A 19,906-nucleotide genomic window follows, 5' to 3' on the forward strand; every position below is an offset into this window, starting at 1 on the left:
TGGGAGCGAGTTTCCCACGCCTCGGACATTAAAGCAATGTCCATTGGGATAAACGCCATCGAGGCAATTCTCAAGGGGAATCCCCATCTTCACGAGCTCTCAGGATTTTCGGGCCTACTGTCCAATCTACAGAAAGCCAAGGAGACAGTACAAGTTCGCGAGCTCGTCATACCGCAACAGCGACCGCCACAATCAGGAAACGTTTCCACGCTGCTGCCACTGGACTCCTCTCCATCCACCCTCCACTCTGACTGTCACTCACCCGCTGCTTTTCTCGCAGCAATGTGGTCGGAGGATGAGGAGCCGGCCGTGATCTCTCCGTCGTTGCCGGTTTCCTCCATCACCGCACCTCCGGCTTCCCGAAGAAAACGGCATTCACGCCGCCGACGCGCCACCCCACAGCCGGACATTCGGCCTTCTAATTCACCTGCTGTGGTGAGTGAGGACTCTGTGTCTTTTCCAGACATTATGACTGTTCATTCAGGGGCTGTGTTTTGTGTGGCGGATGTCAATGCGAGCTGCTTATCGCCTGTGCAGCTACCAGAAGCTCAGTCGGCTCCCTCGCAGCTACTTCCAGCTCGGTCGGCTCCCTCGCAGCCCTTCACAGCTCAGTCAGCTCCCTCGCAGCCCTTCACAGCTCAGTCAGCTCCCTCGCAGCCCTTCACAGCTCAGTCAGCTCCCTCGCAGCCCTTCACAGCTCAGTCAGCTCCCTCGCAGCCCTTCACAGCTCAGTCAGCTCCCTCGCAGCCCTTCACAGCTCAGTCAGCTCCCTCGCAGCCCTTCACAGCTCAGTCAGCTCCCTCGCAGCCCTTCACAGCTCAGTTAGCTCCCTCGCAGCCCTTCACAGCTCAGTTAGCTCCCTCGCAGCCCTTCACAGCTCAGTTAGCTCCCTCGCAGCCCTTCACAGCTCAGTTAGCTCCCTCGCAGCCCTTCACAGCTCAGTTAGCTCCCTCGCAGCCCTTCACAGCTCAGTTAGCTCCCTCGCAGCCCTTCACAGCTCAGTTAGCTCCCTCGCAGCCCTTCACAGCTCAGTTAGCTCCCTCGCAGCCCTTCACAGCTCAGTTCAGTCTCCCCCTCAGTTCAGCCATTAACTCCACCACACGCTCCATTTTCACCTCTACCATCGCTTCAGTCATCAGTTCGGTCTGCCACTCAGTCGCCCTTAGTTCCGTCATCCACACTACCACCTGTTTCCCTTCCACCCCAACCATCACTACACCCAGCCATTCAGGCTGCTACTCAGTCAGACATTCAACCCATAGCCCTGCCGTTACTATACTCTGTAGCTGAGCCACTAGCCGCCCGACCCACAGCCACTTCAGCCACTCCTCCACCCGTTGCACCTCCACTACAACCATCACTGCAGTCTCTAGCGCAGTCTCCTGCAGCTCTGCTTTCCCCAGTGCAGTCTCCAGTGTCCCCAGTGCAGTCTCCAGTGTCCCCAGTGCAGTCTCCAGTGTCCCCAGTGCAGCATCCCTTAGCACAGTCATCCACTCAATCACCAGCTCCACTTTCCCCTCAACTATCACTACCACCTCTAGCTCAGTCTCCTGTGCACTCACCTCTGGTTCATTCTCCTGTGAAGTCATCAACTCCACTGCCTACTCCACTCTCACCACCTCCGTTACAACAGACATCAGTTCAGTCCCCTGTGCCAGTGCAGACGCCCTCAGTTCAGTCTCCCGTGCAGTTATCTACTTCACCACCATCAGTAGCTCAGCTCCCACTCTCATCCGCATCTCCAGTAGCTCACCTCGCACCTGAACCATTGGCCCAGTCCCCGATAGCAATACGGTCTTCTGTCTTAACATTCAGCCAGGGGTCCCAAACCTCTCTGGCTCTACATCAGCTCCTGCTGGAAGCTCGGATGAGCTCATCCAGGACTCCGCGGCTCCCACGCCGCCATCTACCTCGTCCGCTGGGGGTTCCAGTGAGCCCGGCCAGCACCTCCTTGTCTCCGCTGGAGGGTCCGAGGGGCCCGTTCAGCCTCCTGTCTCCGCTGGAGGGTCCGAGGGGCCCGTTCAGCCTCCTGTCTCCGCTGGAGGGTCCGAGGGGCCCGTTCAGCCTCCTGTCTCCGCTGGAGGGTCCGAGGGGCCCGTTCAGCCTCACGCCGCATCAGCTGGAGGGCCCGAGGAGCCTGTCCAGCCGCCATCTGCGACCGCCTCGTCGTCGCCTGGTCCAGCTGCATCCGGGTCTTCGTCATCGTCTGGTCCTGCCTCGTCTGGTCCTGTGCCCATCAGGCCATGGCCAGCACGCCTGGGACTGGAGGGCCGCCGCCGCCTTCCGCGCGGTCGGCCCCCTGAACTGCTCCGTCGTCTCCTTCGCCGCCGCCGCCTTCCGCGCGGTCGGCCTCCTGAACTGCTCCGTCGTCTCCTTCGCCGCCGCCATTGCCGTGCGCACGGCCGGCCTCCTGAACTGTTTCCACGTCGCCGCCATTGCCTTGCGCATGGTCGGCCCCCTGAACTGCTCTGTGTTTGGGTTGTTTTCTTGGGCTCCGGTGTTTGCTGTGCTCTTCTTTTGTTTTCTGTTCCGAGCCCTCCGTCCTGGGCCTCCGCCGCCCGCCCTGGGTTGTTTTCTGTTTGGTTTTGTTTTTCTGTGTTTGGGCTGTCTGGAGCCAGCCCTTGAGGGGGGGGTACTGTCATGGTCCTGGGCCATGTTGGCCCAGTGTTCTTAGTTTCCTTGTATGTTTGTATTTTGTTCCTTGCTTAGGCCATGTTTTCTGAGTTGCCCTGTTGTGTTGTTCCCTAAGTGTTTTCCCTTCATGGCTTTTACCCCCTGTGTGCCCCTCTGTGTATTTATGAGCCCTCGTCTCCCTTTGTGGTTGTTTCATGTTTCCCCAGCCCGTTATGTCTGTGTTCTCCCCGTGCTCTCTCTCCTCCTGTCTGAACCTCTGTGCACTTCCTGTTTACTTTGTGACTCTCACGCCCGTACATGTCATGTTCAGTTCACCCCGCCCTGTCTCGTTATGATTATCAGTGTCACCTGTGTTCCCCGTGTGTTCCCACTTTCCTCGTTAACCCTCTGTGTATTTCTGTCTGCGTCTCCCTCTGTTCGGCGTGACGTCGTCCCTCATGCTGTGTGTGATTCCCCCGTGTTTCCTGGTGAGCTTTATGTTAGTTTTTCCCAGTTTAGTTTTGTATCTCCTATTATCTTTGGTCAGCAATAAAGCTGCTTTTTGAGTTCATCCCCGTGTGTGTGAGTTTTGCATTTTGGGTCCTCCTCCTGCCTGCCACACAGCCGAGCCTTGACAGTGACAGTGACGTTAACCCCAACTTGTTTTGCAGGCAGGTTTTCTTGTACTTACCCAAGAATGCTTGGTTACACCCACCTTATTGAAAGTCTTTCAGCATACCAACAATAGCTATAGTGAACAAATGTCTGACTATCCCTGACTGTCTATCCCTGACCCACGCATCTGCCATCTACACACCTGCTGCCTATCTGCGTAATCACAAGTCCTACTTAAGATCGCAGCACTGTGCTACTGGTCGTTGGATCATTGAGCTGTCAGCATCAGTTACTCAATAGTTTAGAGAATCAGATTCTGTGAGTTGTTTCCGTCTGTTCGCCGCTAACTAAAGTTTCTGTGTACAGATCATTCCTGGACCTTCCCCTGCCTGCCTGTCATCCCGTGGATGAGTGTGTGGATTTGTGTAACTGAGTTGTGGAGAGAGGAGAGTGATTCTTTGGAGCGCGTCTGATCCCTTTCCTTTCCCTCGCATTCCCCGGAGCCCTAGACCCCATTTCCCCCCCTCCAGCACTTTGTATATAGTATCACCCAGTGTTGTTTGTATCAATACACTAACCATCTTCTCTTCAAGGATTCCTGGTCTGCGCCTCAGTAAGTTAACTAAACGTGACAAGATGTCGCTTTCAATTAACACCTAAGGTAAAGATGTGTTCATCCTCCAATTAATTAGATTTTTTGAATACACATAACTACAACAGATTTATGTATTGATGTTTCTTTACCATCTTTGCAGTTATTTACACTTATATATTAACACTGCTTTTTGTCTCCTCCACCTTGTTCAAGTTTTGAAGTTTACTATTGGCAGAAAACCACTGATAGAATATTCCACTCACACGCCACATGGATGTTTGTAGTTGAAGTGCAAGATTCCTGTATGTCTCTTTCAATTAGCACCTCAGGCAAAAACAGCCTAGGTGTGTGTGGACACATTCCAAGTAATGATAAATGACAGTACATAAACCTGACCTAAAGTAAACGCAGCTCCTGAAACAGGTTTCACAGCTACTCTCACTGCAAAACATGAACTACACCCATCTTATAGTAACACCAGTGCACTTCCAGTAACTGCCAGTTTGAGACGTACAAAATGCATGAAAACCAACCCCTTAATGAAATCAAGTAATTTAGTTATAAGATAAGATGGCCTTTATTTGGCTCTCAGTTTGGAAATTCACATTATTAGAGCAGCAGCGTGGATAGTGCAGGATTAAATAGACACAGCACAACATAGCGACAATTATATAATACAAAAACAGAATAAGAAAAGGTTCCTGTGAAGTATCGAAGTATCAAAAACTAAACTAACACCTAGACTGGGAAATACTAAAATAACTATGAAACGATGGACAAGAACATGAAACTGCATAGGAACGTGTGACTATGGAACTATGAAATAAACTGAACATGAACGCAAACAGACGACCTGAGAAAGACTCCAAGAAGCATACTGGGAATATTTTTCTCCATCTTCCACTGGGATGTTAAACCTGAGCGGGCCTGTAGTCACATTTTCCATGTTTAAAAAACAATAATAGCCTGCTAAATCGTACAAACTAGCATCAATTTATTATATTTATGCCTTCCATGTTTACACTGACAACAGAATCTATTGCTTTCTAAACCAAGCACACACCCACACATACACAGAGGCATATTGTAATCACAGAAGACAGTAAAATGGCAGGGCTGCATTCTTCCTGCCCTGCTGAGCAGAGCAGCAGAAAAATGTCTTAGATCATGTCATGGTCCCTGTGCCCCGCTGGTCAATCCTCTATTGGGCAATATGTTTGTGGTTTGTTTGCTCTCTCGCTCTCGCCCTCTCTCTCACTCTCTCTCTCTCTCTCTCGCCACGGCGATGCTCACTGCGGGCTCCCGCTGCTGGCCCACACACCTGCTCATCACCACACCGGCCGCTGATCCCAGCTGATTACTGCACTACTTAGATGGCGAGTCTGCACTAGTCTTCGCTGGATCGTTGAGCTATCAGTATCGTTTTTGGAACCCGATGCGGAGAGGAGTGATTGAGGGTTTTTGTACAGAAAGTGTGGAACACCCTTCTCCCAACCCTGTTTCCCACGGACCCTGGCGACCCGGACCCGTTTCCCCTGCACGTTGTATATAGCCACTTGGTGTATGTGTTCACTGTAAATAAACGCACTGTCCTTCGCTTAAAGGAAAACCCTGGCCTGCGCCTGAGTCTCTTTCGGAAACCTTATCAGATCACTGTACTCTGACATGTTTGGCTGACCCGATAGGAATCCGCTGATAAGAGAGGAAAGATGCAACACACTGAGAGCGCAAAGCCAACGGTGTGCGAAAACACAAGTGTCACGTTAAACAGAAACGGCACAAACAAGCCTCTGTGTCTAGCACGTTAGAACTAAAATCTCCTACGTGTGACGCTATGCCGTCACGTGATCTACCACATGCTATGCTATGTTGCATTCTGCACAGTTTTTCCTGAGGGCTATCTGTGCAGCTCAGATTGTTATCAGATCTGAAGATACCCTCCTACTCAGCCTTTTTTCTTTTTTTTATTCCTGAGCAAGATATGCCATGCATAGAAGACATGTTAATCATAAATAATTTTTTGAGTTTTAAAAATATTGGAATTTAACAGAAGAACAAGCTTTGGTGTGAACCTTACAAACAGTGTTTGTTATCCAGGTAAAGAAAATGTTCTTAATACTCCACCTGTCATGTGGATCTGAAAGATCAGACCTTATTGAACTTGCCTGAACTGTCCAAACTGATCACCAGCATGAGGAAGTGATCATCAGCCTCACTGAATGCTTTTCAATTCAATTCAATTTGATTTATAAAGTTCCAAATCAACAGTCGCCTCAAGGCGCTTTATATTCTAAGGTTGAGATGCTACAACAACACAAAGGAAACAGAGAAAGCCCCAACAATCATATGACCCCCTGTGAGCAAGTGCTTTGGCAACAGTGGAAAGGAAAAACTCCCTTTGAACAGGAAGAAACCTCTGGCAGAACCAGGCTCAGGGAGGGGCCTTCCTGGGGTGAGAGGAAAGAGGAGAGAGCAGAGCCAGAGATGAATAATTGTGTATAAGCACACAAATTGAAGACATGACTGAAGAAGAAACATTCAGCGCCTAGACCTTATGCAGAGTAACTAAGGGAGGATTCAGGGTCACCTTTTTGATAAATTATAACTTTATGCTTTATCAAAAAGGAAAGTTCTAAGTCTACTCTTAAAAGTAGAGAGAGTGTCTGTCTACCGAATTCAAAGGTTCCCCTGAACCTGAAGCTGAAGGCTCTGACTGAAATCTGGAGCAAACACAAGCACGCCTGAAGTGCTCTATTAGGAGCTATAAGGTCTTTAAGATATGGAAAGTCCTGATTATTCAAAACAAATCTAAATAAAAGTATCTTATGCCACATGTCATTCATTATTTTTAAGAAACTTGAAAAAATATTATTAATTATTAATAGGGATTAATAACTGGTACCCTTTAACATCCTGAGAGGATACCATTGTTCACACGTGTGCATACTGTAGTGCTTACACACAGTAAAGAACACACAATATCAGTAGGATTCGCCATCTTGTAGCAACAAATGGAAGAAATAAGTGTGAGTGGGTTAAAAACTCAAAATTCCCAATCAGTCCACACTAATTAAATAGGAAGCGTTCTTCATAGAAGACAGGTGGGTGTTGGAAGCATCTCCGTGAAGTTATTCTTCTGTGGTTTTCGGCTGTGTTAGTTTCCTCTGTTTCTTCATGTGATACCACACTGACTTTATGATGTTGAGATCAATGCTCTGTGGGGGTCAGACCATCTGTTGCAGCACTCCTTGCTCGTCTTGTGGCTGAATGTAATATTTCTGACTCTGGCTGCATCTTTGGCCTCGTTTTCATGCTGCAGAATGTATTTGGGGCTGATCAGAGCTCTTCTTAATGGATTTTGTAATTCTTAAGAATTGTTTTGCACTTGTATGAGCCCTTCTAAAATGCAAAGCTTGACACGTATTGCATCAGTAAGCAGGGTGCGGCAATCAGTCAGTTCACCTTGCAGAGCGGTGTGTACAATACTTTATGGATGCTTTGCTGATATGCTGATATGCTGATACTGATATGCTTTCACTGTGACACACACACACACACACACACACACACACACACACAAACAGATGTATACTTATGGTTCCCACTAATGACAGGAAACCAATCAATCTGTTGATGCTTCTAAAAGTGGACTCGGTGCTACAAGAGGGCAAGCCAGTTGCTTATGCATCACACTCATTAACAGAGACTGAACAGCGTTATGCACAAATAGAAAAGGAGATGTTGGCAATTGTGTTTGGTGCAGAGTGTTTCCATCAGTATGTGTATGGAAGAGAAATGAACGTGGAGTCAGATCACAAACCACTAGAAGTGATAATGAAAAAGCCATTGAGCAGTGCTCCAGCAAGAATACAGAGACTCCTAATGAGACTGCAAAAATATCAGGTACGAGTACAGTACAAGCCAGGAAGTGAAATGTACATCGCAGACACATTATCCAGAGCATATTTCCCAGTGACCAGCTCATCTGATAATGAGATAGAAGACCACGTGCACATGGTAATTTCCAACTTACCTGTGTCAAGTGCAAAACTAGAGGAATTCAGAAAGGAAACAAGGAATGATATGACACTGACTAAATTTACAGAGACAGTTCTGGATGGATGGCCAGAAGCAAGAAAACAGTCTGCAACAGAAATCCAAGCGTATTGGAATTACAGGGAACAAATTTCAGTAGTGGATGGAGTTCTGTTCAAAGGAGAGCAGCTTATTGTTCCTGCAGCACTGAGAGCAGAAATGCTAAAGCGCATTCACGAGGGTCACTTGGGTATTGAAAGCTGCCGACGCAGAGCGAGAGAAGTACTCTTTTGGCCTGGAATGTCACAGAGTATCACAGAGATGGTGAACTGCTGTGATGTGTGCAGTACTCACTAGAAACGACAGAACAAAGAACCACTACATCCACATAGTGTTCCAGAAAGACCCTGGCAGAAGATAGGTGTGGACCTATTCACCTTTGACCAGCAGGAATATCTCCTCTTAGTGGATTACTATTCCAAGTTCATTGAGGTTGAGTGGCTGAAGTCAGACACAAGAAGTGCAACAGTTATCACTCATCTGAAGTCACAATTTGCCAGACACGGAATTCCTGAAACGGTGATTTCAGACAACGGACCACAGTTCAGCTCCCGTGAATTCCAAGACTTTGCAAAAGAGTGGGAGTTTTGTCGCAACACTACGAGCCCCCACCATGCACAGTCAAACGGAATGGCAGAGAGAGGAGTACAAACAGTGAAACTCTTGTTAAAAAAGGCAAAAGCCGAGGGGAATGACCCGTACCTATCATTAATGAATCTGAGGAGTACACCGTTGGAGGACATTGGAGCGTCACCAGCCCAGCTGCTAATGGGTCAACGCATAAGAACAAGACTTCCAACAACATCACAAAGATTGAAACTCCACATGGTCACTAAGACAGTGCAGCAGTTGTTGGAAACAAGACAACAGAAACAGAGAGAATACTTTAACCAAGGAACCAAAGCACTTCAGCAACTGCAGGTTGGTGACACTGTCAGAATGTGGCAACAGGGTGTATGGAATCCAGCTCAGGTGACAGGTTTATCTGAACATCCAAGATCTTATGTTGTTCAGATGCCTGATGGAAAGACATATAGAAGGAGCAGAAAGTTTCTAAGGCAGACAAGGGACAATCAAAACGTGACACAGCAAAATGAGTGTGATAAAACACAGGGACAAAGTGAGATGGACATGCAAAGTAAAAATGACACTCCCACAGAGTTTCCAAGTTCCCCACCCAAAACTGCGAGTGTGGACGTATTGTTTCCAAGCCCAGAAGGCTTATTGAGGAATAAAATGAACATTATGTTTTGAGTATATGCTAAGACTTAAAAAAAAAAAAAAAAAACATGGGAAGAAAAATTATGTTCACTAGAGAGAAATGTGAGTATGCCAAGAAGCATTTTTTTCTTTTTCTCCCTTTCTTTTTCCCCCCACTGGTCATGGGCCTTGGGTCGTGTTGTGAGTTACATTTTTGTTTGCCCCTGTTGTTGAAAAAAGAAAGCCACCGGAGGGTGGTGTAGAGACATAATAAAAAAGTGATGGCTAAAACCAAAGACGGTGTCATGTCTGCTCCCGGAAGTAACATCGTAACAGACTATTTAACTGTTTTTCGTCCCGCCTTTCTAAATGTTTGTACTGACTTTTCTTGTGGTCCACCAGTGGAGCTATGGCGTGACAGTGACGTTAACCCCAACTTGTTTTGCAGGCAGGTTTTCCTGTACTTACCCAAGAATGCTTGGTTACACCCACCTTATTGAAAGTCTTTCAGCATACCAACAATAGCTATAGTGAACAAATGTCTGACTATCCCTGACTGTCTATCCCTGACCCACGCATCTGCCATCTACACACCTGCTGCCTATCTGCGTAATCACAAGTCCTACTTAAGATCGCAGCACTGTGCTACTGGTCGTTGGATCATTGAGCTGTCAGCATCAGTTACTCAATAGTTTAGAGAATCAGATTCTGTGAGTTGTTTCCGTCTGTTCGCCGCTAACTAAAGTTTCTGTGTACAGATCATTCCTGGACCTTCCCCTGCCTGCCTGTCATCCCGTGGATGAGTGTGTGGATTTGTGTAACTGAGTTGTGGAGAGAGGAGAGTGATTCTTTGGAGCGCGTCTGATCCCTTTCCTTTCCCTTGCATTCCCCGGAGCCCTAGACCCCATTTCCCCCCCTCCAGCACTTTGTATATAGTATCACCCAGTGTTGTTTGTATCAATACACTAACCATCTTCTCTTCAAGGATTCCTGGTCTGCGCCTCAGTAAGTTAACTAAACGTGACAAGATGTCGCTTTCAATTAACACCTAAGGTAAAGATGTGTTCATCCTCCAATTAATTAGATTTTTTGAATACACATAACTACAACAGATTTATGTATTGATGTTTCTTTACTATCTTTGCAGTTATTTACACTTATATATTAACACTGCTTTTTGTCTCCTCCACCTTGTTCAAGTTTTGAAGTTTACTATTGGCAGAAAACCACTGATAGAATATTCCACTCACACGCCACATGGATGTTTGTAGTTGAAGTGCAAGATTCCTGTATGTCTCTTTCAATTAGCACCTCAGGCAAAAACAGCCTAGGTGTGTGTGGACACATTCCAAGTAATGATAAATGACAGTACATAAACCTGACCTAAAGTAAACGCAGCTCCTGAAACAGGTTTCACAGCTACTCTCACTGCAAAACATGAACTACACCCATCTTATAGTAACACCAGTGCACTTCCAGTAACTGCCAGTTTGAGACGTACAAAATACATGAAAACCAACCCCTTAATGAAATCAAGTAATTTAGTTATAAGATAAGATGGCCTTTATTTGGCTCTCAGTTTGGAAATTCACATTATTAGAGCAGCAGCGTGGATAGTGCAGGATTAAATAGACGCAGCACAACATAGCGACAATTATATAATACAAAAACAGAATAAGAAAAGGTTCCTGTGAAGTATCGAAGTATCAAAAACTAAACTAACACCTAGACTGGGAAATACTAAAATAACTATGAAACGATGGACAAGAACATGAAACTGCATAGGAACGTGTGACTATGGAACTATGAAATAAACTGAACATGAACGCAAACAGACGACCTGAGAAAGACTCAATGGAACACAGACTAAATACACACAAGAAGTGATTATGGAAAGTGGAAACACATGGGTAAAGAGCTGACACAAATGAACATCATGACACCACAGGGAAAAGTAACACTAAGCACAATGAACATGCAAACAGACTTTCAAAATAGACCAGGAAATATGGAGAGACATAGACATGACAACACCGGCTTGACAACAAGAAATACAAGTCATACTGAGACAGAGGACAAGAACAGACTCACACAAGGGGACATAGATGAAAACCTAAACTAGAATAACAATTAACTAAATCTTAATTGATAATGATAATACCAATGCAAGACTTAAAGTATTTTCATTTCAGCTCACAAATTCAAATCAAAAACATGACTGATTCTAACAAAATCTATGAGGAGGGAGGTATGAGGGGAAAGTGGTCCACCATGTAAAGAACAGCAAAGAAAAGGTCAAGAGAAAATATTATCATATCTAACATTCACTTGGATCAGGCAAGTCACCAACTCTTGACATGAGTGTTTGTCAATCACAATTTATCCAAATTCTTTTTAGAAAAAAAATTAAATGAAGTCAAACAATCCTTCTGACTAATGGCTCCTCTGTGTCGCTCACTCACTACCCCTCCAATATTACAAAACACATACATTCATACATACCAAGGTCATCTCTCAGTGAGGCCTGTTATTAGAATAATATAATATTATTATATGACTTATATTTATATGATATTATATTTATATATATTTTATGAATCATGTTATATTATTATATTTTCGTATTTATTGTATATGTTCAATTTAAATGATTATGTAATGATTTGTGTTAAGCATAATTAACTGTCAGAAAAATAACATGAATTATGATTCTGTGTTTAACCATTACAATATTTTTATATAAAATCATGTATGTGATGGGTTGGCGTCACATTTCTTATCTTCTCACAACTCACCTACCCCTTGGCCAAACAAAGAAATCTAGTGACCTATAGACATACACAAATAGGTTGGACACAGTAGATTCTCCCCTAGTTTTATAGGATGATCTTGGTGTGTCACTGAGGACTTGCCCCACAACTCCCCCTTTTTGAATTTTTTGTGAGACCGAGCATTGAGTTTTTTCCTCTGGGTGATCAGCCGTCTTTGGGGTCGTTCCTCAGTGCCCACTCTCGGAGCATCCCGTTCGTGAAGCCAAGCTGGTCGTGGAATTTTGTAAATAAAGTCTGCAACACGGAAAGAGCTGTGATGGAGCCATTTATTACTGTGCAGGAGAGCCTGCACACACATCAAACATCACAGTTCAAATTCATGCCAGCTCTGCTCTTGGGGTCTCAGCTCCTATTTTATACCTCCTCCCCACACACAACTCTCTGTATCTTTTAGTTACAACAGGTTTCTTTCCCACAGGCTGTGGCAGAGAGCAACTCCCACTATCGTTACCCAGGAAGCATTAAGATACATTTTAAGATAGAGAGTGGAACTGTTTTACACCCTGTGTTGCTTCACTTCTCATTTATTAACAACCAAAATCTTTACAAAAACATTCAATTTCAATTCAATTTCCAAATGAAAGCAAACGTAACAAATAATGAATATTGTCCAACATCAAAACAGAATATTAAAGTCTAACTTGAATACATACCAGTCAGGTTACAAGCATTAAGAATTACAGCATCTTAAACATCTACAGTAAGGCCAAAAAAGCAGAAAAAAACATTTTTCATTACAGTAGCTGAGCAATGAAAAAAAAACAAAAAAAAAAAAAACATGCTCACAACCACTCAAATAATCTTAAAGGGTCATAAAAGCAAAAAGTTTACCATTTAAATTTGTTATGATGACAAAGGTACATTTATTGATTCTGTCTTAAGATTATTATAAGAAAGTAAAATTAATAAAAAAAAATAAAAATAGGGATGAAAACAAAAGGTTATCAAGACTTTAGATGTCTAACAGAGTACTCACCACCTATGTAATAGTAATAATAATAATAATAATAATAATAATAATAATAATAATAATAACAACAACTGATACTGAAAGCTAAACAGAATTAAAAATAAGAGTTCAAATCAACTCCATTCCCTCCTCAGAATCTGCTGTATTACCCTGAACACACTGCAACAGCTCCTCAGGTCTGTCTTGCTTTGACCCCACAACAGACGCAATAATGTTTTCTAGGTGTGGATTTTCCTTTGCCTCCTCCTCAACTCTTTCCAACAGATTCTCATTCCCCTCTTTCCTCAGATTAGCCACAAAGTTTTCAAATAGAGTGAGCAGTGGAAAGGAATACTCAATCACACTCTGTCCAGTCTTTGGAAATCCATAGAAAAATCCCCCACTGTGCAAACCAAACACTTGTCCATATGCATCAAATACTGGGGAGCCAGAAGAGCCGTGATACATGAAAGAGTTGTAGGTCACATAGATATTTTCACAAGGGTGATTTTTGATCGCCTGATTGATTGCATAAAGAGTGATGAAGTATTCCTTGATGTCCTCTAAATTTTTATTAACAGCCTCCTCTCGTCTCTCTTTCACAATGATACACGTAGGATCCATTTTTTTCACTCCTTCTCCTGGGTGTCCAACAACACAGGCTGCACCATCTAAAGCTACAGGTCCAAATCTCTTGAGGAGCCCTGGTGGAACCTGACTCTCTGTTTCTAGCTTAAGTATGACATAATCTAACTTATCGTTGCCAACAAACACCTTGGCATTAATCTTGTTCTTGTCAGATTCTTGTTTTTCAAAGTTAAAGACAGCAGTAATGTTTACACGTTCATGCCAATTAGGTAATTTTGAATCAACCCAGTATTTGAATAAGTGGGCATTTGTCAAGACAAAGTTGTCAAATAGCACAAAGCCTGTGCCCTACTTTATGGAGGAATCATTTATGGGTACCTCTAAGAGACAAACTGACTCGCTCAGTTCAAGCAGCAACCTGACTTGGTGAATTTCACTAAAAGACTGTTCGATCTTTCCAAAGTTTTCCTTCCTCAGTTTCAGCGTTTGCTGGAAAGAATTTTTTGAAGGGAATCTAATTTCCATCCATTGTTTCAGATGTGGAAACTGCTTACGCAGTAGCTTATAAACCTCCTTATGGTCAATGCTGCAGCCTGTTTCTTTTGCTGCTGTTGTTATACTGATTCTCTTCTGCTGTGCTAGAGTTAAGACTGAGCTTGTTTCTGTTGTGCGCTCTGCATTATTTGATGCATGTGGAGGATTTTGCAGTTTCTGTTGCCCAGGGATGGCTACTTGATTTACATCTTGTGTTTCTGCATTGGCTTTCTGTAGACGACATATCTGGAATTTCTTCTCGTCCAGTCTATCAATTTTGTCTGTGCACTCAGTCTTACATTTGTCAGTGATGTTGATCAATTCAAAGGAGCCGAGGTCATCAGTGAAGCGACCATCTCTTTTCAGAGCCTCTTCCACAGTTATCTCCTTCTCTCCGTAAACACAAAGATACTTGAACTGATTTAGTATTGTGAATTTGAGATGCTTGTTTGGTTTTAGGTTTTTTCCCTCCTGTTGTATCAATGTAAAAGACAGAATAGGAATCTTTTGGACGTATATCTCTAACATCTTTAGTCTCCCCTACCTGTTTATTATTTATACTTGATATGCTTAGGAGTTCACCATCTCTGATACAAGGACAAGGAAAATGTGTTGGAACAATTGATTCGTCATCTCCTTTACCCCTCCGAATGATAACATATTCATCTGCACACTTAACCGTCCTCTTATATACCGTTTTAGGTTTTATGGCCTCCAGCACTGTGCAAGGTCGCTCACAGTCAATGTTGTATTTCACTGAACCGAATTCCACTGTAAATTCATGTTCATGTGGGTCCTGCAAGAAAATAAAAAAACAAAAACAGTTGTTTTTTTTTTTCCTGAGAATGGGCTAATTTTGCAGATGTGATCGGGGCTGGCTATATGATGGGGCAAGAGGGGACAATGCCCTCTTAAACAAACGTCCTGCTCCCTAAAGTAAAACATTTAGAAGTTGAGTAAGAAAATAATAGATTACCCACAAACTGAATATGGACAAGATTTACTACAGTAGCTAAAAAATCTGCTGGAAAAGGCACAAATGAGTTTGTCCGCAGGCTCACACAGCACTTGGCAGAGAACTCCCCTCCCCCTAGCTAAACATCCATGCAACACATCTTGCCATCGCTTTCAAGTTGGAAGTTTATAAAGAACCCATGTGAAAGTATTGTGGTTAAGTTAAATACAATGTATTAACCTACTTCTATGAAGAAGTGCAGCTGCAAAGAACGTACTTTCTCCCGTTTAGCTACGGCAGGCAATGAGGTGCATTTAATATCTCTCTGTTAATTAGATTTTCCATGAAAACGCAAAAAATTAGGTATTTATGTTTATGTTGTTTTTTTTATTACTATACCAACACTTTTTAGTTTTGTAAGTATTGGCTATATTAAAAGGTCTTATTTTATTTTATTCTTACTTCCTTTTGCAAATTTATTTGAATTAGGCCCTCCAATTAAGATAGATTTTATGTTGTTGGTTGTAAAGATCTAGATGAATATTTTATTTTATTCTTTATTTCTATTTTTCAGTTTTATTTTTCAAGACTTTGTAAATTCTCTTTTATTTAATATTACTGGGCCTACCCTTTTTTAGTTTTGTTAATATTGGCAAGAGTGAAAAGTGTTTTTGTTAGTTTTGAATATATTCGATATAGGCTATCCAATTAAGGTAAATGGTCTGTTTTTAATTGTTAGAATCTGATGAGCAGTATTTCATTACATTTTTTGTTTGGTTGCTTTTCTGTTTTCCCCCGGAGGGATTGCCACCATAACGTGGTCAGGGGGTTTGCGTGCCTTAGTGACCATAGAAGCTAGACCAGAAGAAACTTAGCCTTCAGGTGAGACACCCAAGTTGGTCAAGTCTAATTACATGACAAGAACAGTTATCCAGAGTAGGGCTGCCACAATTAGTCGAATAGTCATGATTACATCGACTATCAAAATCATCAACGACTAATTTGATAGTTGGCGTGTCGTTTGAAGCTTTGTAAAATCCTGAAAGATGAGGAATAACTAGAAGGATTTAAGAGTGTAATAATGGACTAAAAAAAAGATGGCAGAAATGCATGTGCAAGGATGCCAGCTGCTGTTGAACACTGAAGAAGAAGTAGCAGTCTACATGTGAGTGAAGTTGCCCCCCCACCACCTTCTTCAAATCCAACAAAAGTGGTATCAAACTGCAAAAATTTTTTGTTTGTGCTGCTATCATTCTAAAGATATTAATAAAAATGTGTAAGGTCATCAGAGGTCAACCAGCCCCCCCACATTGATTAAATCAAACAAAACTTGTGTCAATCAACTATGCTACGTTTGTGCTACTAAAATTGTCATTTGCATAGAGCCCTGCCCAGCAGCTAAGGTTGCTTAGAAGGACTTACACCAGAAGAAGTAAAATAAATTTCTTTCCCTAAAAGGGAACATCTAATAGGAACATTTCCTGCTAGGAAACCAAAACATGACCCATCATACTCATTTTTGTGTTGGATTTGATTTAATTTTGTAACAAACTATATATGATAGCATGTCTGTAAGGGGGTAATTTAGCAAAAAACATAAAAAGCAAAATAAATGCTTAACAGGTATAAATTGTTATGAATTATTATAAACATTTACATCAGCTTCATTTGGTTACTTTGCTTTTTCTGGTGTTAGCAGCAAATTTTTTCTGGCCTGGACACAGTTTCCCTTTGTGATCTTTGTCTTGAAAAGTGTTAAATAGATATAAATTAGTTACTAATACATGAATTGGCATATACAGCCACTTACCTCCATCTTGATGATTCCCTCTTCTCAGGTTTATTCTGAAAGAGAATGATCATGTTAGAAGGACAGCTGTGGATAGTCTCAAGAACTAATACGACAAGTATAAAACATGAGGTGTTATGAGTCACGGTTAAAAAAATCCTCTTCGTACTTATTGAATCACCTCGTTTTTAACCAGATTTCAGCCCTTTTAGTAACAGACACAATGTTTCTGAGACTGTGGAACCCATCCAACTCATTCTATTAGTCATTTTGATTTTAGTGGACCTGATTGCTAAACACACCACTAAAGTACTTAATTGCACAAGATGGAAGAAAATCTAACTTGATGAATGCAGGTCAAAAACTGTTGGGAGCATGGTACACAAAGGTTTGTAACTTGTTAATAGCAAATAATGTGGAGTATTAAGTATTAAGTACTAAAAAAACTGGACCAGGTTTTTTAGTAAACCTGGTCCAGCCCTAACTTTATGCTTTAGCAAAAAGGAAAGTTTGAAGCCTAACCTTTTGAGCTAATAATTTTGATTGGACTAGCATACTATCCTATGATGACACTAATAAATGTTGTGATCTATTATACTCTGCTATTAAAGGGGTCTTGTCACAGTTTCAGAAAGAGAGCCATTTAAAGAAACGAGTTTATTCCTTGCCTTGGATTAATACTGAATGTAAACAGCTTATGAGACTCAGAGACCAGTTACTTAAAAAATCGTTACAATCTGGATTAAATACTGATCGATTACATTTTATATCTGCAAGGAATAAAGTCACACAAACTTTGAGAATGGCAAAAGCAAATTTTTTCATGACTGTAATTAATAGTGCCAAAGGAAACTGTAACCTAATTTGGGAAAATATTAACAAACTCCTTGGTAACAGTAAGCATAATGCTGATTCAGACCTTGAACTTAAATTTTCCACTGAACTGGTATCAGAGCCTCTCAGCCTAGCTACTAATTTAAATGATTTTTTTCCAAAGTACTATTAATGAAATTGCACAATTGTTTTCTAATTCTTGTGACCCTCAACAAAATATTGGGAATGCCGACACCAAAGAGGATGTTTCTTCTCCAGATTCAAAGTTCAATATTCAGAAAATTACAGAAAATGAAGTAGAAAATATAATCTCTAAATTAAGAAGTTCTAAAGCAAGGGATGAGTTTGGATTCGATACCAATTTCTTGAAGCATTATAAATCTTGTTTTTTGGTGCCTGTGACCCATCTTATTACTTTATCAATCACGCAGGCAGTCGTTCCTCTGAGTTGGAAGGTGGCAAAAGTTACACCAATTTATAAATCGGGTGATAAAACAGACCCTGTTAATTATCGACCTATTAGCATGCTCCCTATCTTTTCAAAGATAGCAGAAAAGTGGGTTGCTAACTCTATCATCAAACATCTTAATGACTCCAATCCGGGTTTGCACCCTATGCAATTCGGATTTCGCACTCTTCATTCAACTGAAACGGCTGTCTGTGTTTTTGTTGAGAGAGTGAAATCTTACTTAGACAAGAGCAGTTATGTTCCGGCTGTTTTTCTTGATTTCAAGCGTGCGTTTGACACTGTGAATCATCTTAAGCTCTTGTCTAGACTGCCGACATTTAACTTTAGTAATCACACTGTTAAATGGATACAGTCTTATCTATCAGATAGAAAACAATGCGTGCAAATAAAGAATAGCAAGTCACCCTATCTTTACTGTACGCAAGGTGTCCCCCAGGGTTCAATTCTAGGCCCCCTGTTATTTTCACTTTATGTAAATGACTTGCCTAATGTGTGCAAAAATGTGGACACGATTATGTATGCGGATGATACGGTAATTTTTACGCAAGCCAAAACTGCTGATGATGCAGCCCATCAGCTTTCACTGGCATTACATGACTTACAAAAATGGCTGAATGACTCATGCTTGTGCCTTAATTTTAAAAAGACTGTATCAATGTTTTTTAGTAAACCTAAAACAACCCTGGCTGCAGTAAAAGTCTGCTTGGGTGCACAAGAATTAATTAATGTTGAGGAATTTAAGTATTTGGGAGTGCTACTAGACTCTAAATTATCCTTTAAAAAACACATTAAAATAGTAGTGAAAACTGTAAATGTTAATATACAGAACTTTAGACATATCCGCACATCATTAACAGACACAGCAGCGATTACATTCCTGCATTCTATGATACTGGCTCATATTGAATATTGTATTACAAGTTGGTCCTATACGAGCTCTGCTGCTATTGGGCCAATTGAAGTATGCTACAAAAGAGCATTGAAAATATTAGATAAAAAACCTTTTTCATATCACCATTGTCAAATTTTAGAAAAATACAAGTTTTTTAATTTTACTAATTTCAAATAATTTAAATCTGCCTGTCTAATATACAAAGTTATATATGGTCTGGCGCCTCCACCAATGAGTGATTTTATCAAACAAAAGTCTAGCAGTGTTGCCGGGTCTCGACTGACTCGAGCCAATGTTAGAGGTGATTGTGAACTGGCACTCAGGCGGACCACCTTTTCACAGAATGCTCTGTCATATCAGGGAGTGAGCTTCTGGAATAGTCTTCCACTGTCAGTGAGGGAAAGTACAAGTCTACCCATCTTTAAGAGTCACTTAAAAGGGCAGCTGAGGGACACACAAACATGTAATCATGTTTAATAATCATGTTTTATATTGGACAGGAAAAAGAGTTAGTGTATTACAAAAAGGGAAACAACTGTTAGTGCAATGGGTGAACGCAATATCACGATGGTCAGGGCATGTACAATACTGGGGTTTGTGCAATATAATTGATGTGTTTCCGTTATTGTTATCTATACTGTCCTCTGTGTCCACTCTCCTTGTCATTGTTTGTTCTAGTATAATGTGATCACTGTTTTTGTCCTTGTCACATGACCTGTAAATAGTGTCTCTGTATGTTTTTACTAACTTGTGTTTAACACCAACCTGCCAGAGGGTCTGCAGATGGAAATTAGCCCAAGGCTATAATCTGGCATATTTACATTTGTTAAAATGTTCATTAATATGTATTGCCCCTCTTTCTAAAAAATAAATAAATAAATACTTTTACACAAAACGGGGCCAGCTCTATGCTGATGCAAGAGGGGGCAGCATCTCCTTAAATAAAT

At 42.0% G+C, this 19,906-nt stretch overlaps 1 pseudogene across 1 annotated transcript; it reads right to left on the minus strand.

Annotated features, from left to right (window-relative positions):
- Positions 1-11,963: 11,963 nt before the first annotated feature.
- LOC113014441 (serine protease FAM111A-like) lies at positions 11,964-16,791 on the minus strand (annotated as a pseudogene). The gene is made up of 2 exons (XR_013904481.1): positions 16,786-16,791; positions 11,964-14,870 (listed from the first exon to the last, which is right to left on the minus strand). The product of XR_013904481.1 is annotated as a serine protease FAM111A-like (transcript).
- Positions 16,792-19,906: the final 3,115 nt, after the last annotated feature.

The sequence above is a fragment of the Astatotilapia calliptera genome, chromosome 3 (genome assembly GCF_964374335.1).
Source record: "Astatotilapia calliptera chromosome 3, fAstCal68.1, whole genome shotgun sequence".
NCBI classification, from domain to species: domain Eukaryota; kingdom Metazoa; phylum Chordata; class Actinopteri; order Cichliformes; family Cichlidae; genus Astatotilapia; species Astatotilapia calliptera.